The sequence below is a fragment of the Bactrocera latifrons genome, unplaced genomic scaffold, assembly GCF_001853355.1.
Source record: "Bactrocera latifrons isolate USDA-ARS-PBARC rearing strain unplaced genomic scaffold, ASM185335v1 scaffold_888, whole genome shotgun sequence".
Lineage (NCBI taxonomy): Eukaryota > Metazoa > Arthropoda > Insecta > Diptera > Tephritidae > Bactrocera > Bactrocera latifrons.
The window spans coordinates 64,521-65,673 of NW_017537587.1; positions in this window are offsets into that span (position 1 = coordinate 64,521).

A 1,153-nucleotide genomic window follows, 5' to 3' on the forward strand; every position below is an offset into this window, starting at 1 on the left:
AATTACAAGGAGACAATTTTTATTACTAAATAAGGTTACTAACGATAAAGTGATTTAATTCGAGTGTAAATGGACCGTGGTAGGCTGTGTAGACCTGAAAAATGGACGCTTTATGCACCATATGAAGAAACCCGGGAAAACTGTTCTGAAATCGCTGATTTATTGAATTATTCTTGGAAAATTGTTTATTATGATCTTTAACTCATAAAAACTAAAAAACAAAAAAACACTACAACCACCGCGAAAGACAATAATTACTGAAGGTATTGCCATAGTCTGGAGAAACAAGGTCGAACCTTTAAAGTTTCATATGGATTGAATATATCACGAACGACTGTTGGAAAACGTTTAACAAAAAATTTACTATGAACGGACGAAATGAAATTTAATAGAATGGTTCTGATGGGAAAAGTAATGTTCATCGTTCTAAAGGTCAATCATTGAATCCAAGGTACCAAAAAAAAAAAGAAAAAACATGCCTTAGGGTGCTTTTTCCAGGCATGGCGTGGGCATAATTATTCGCGTTTAGGGGAAAGTGGATCAGTATCAACATTAGGACATATTAAGGAAAGAAATGGAACCATTTACTTTCAATTGCATGTCCCTTAGCTGTACTTTTATGCAGGATAACGATCCTAAGCACACAACCAAAATGACAATGGTTTGGTTTAAGAGAGAAAAATAAGTGTTTTGAATTAGACAGGGTTAAGCCCTGATCTTAATATAATAAAAAACTTATGAAACAATGTTAACCTTAAATGCTGTTAAAAAKTGTACAAATTTTGAGGATTTAAGGGAAGGTATTAAGGAAACTTGCTACCCACACCCAAAGAAGAGATGCGAAAAGCTTKTAGAAAATRTAGTGAAAATCTGGAATACAGAACCWAGTATTAGAAACGTAACCATATTATGGCACCAAATCGTTGATTAAATTTCACTGAATTCACATGAATTTCSCAGGTTAGGTAAAATATTTTATTTGAGTGGCCAAGGCATTTTAGAGTTCAAGTTTTATAAAGGCGAAAGTGCTACAAATATTTACTCGCGTACTCTATAGCTGTACATAATACGTCAGCCAAAAATTGGCTACATATCATAAAATTAAGAAGAATCAGAAGTTTCAAGTATAAACTCTATAAAAGATGGGTAAAGG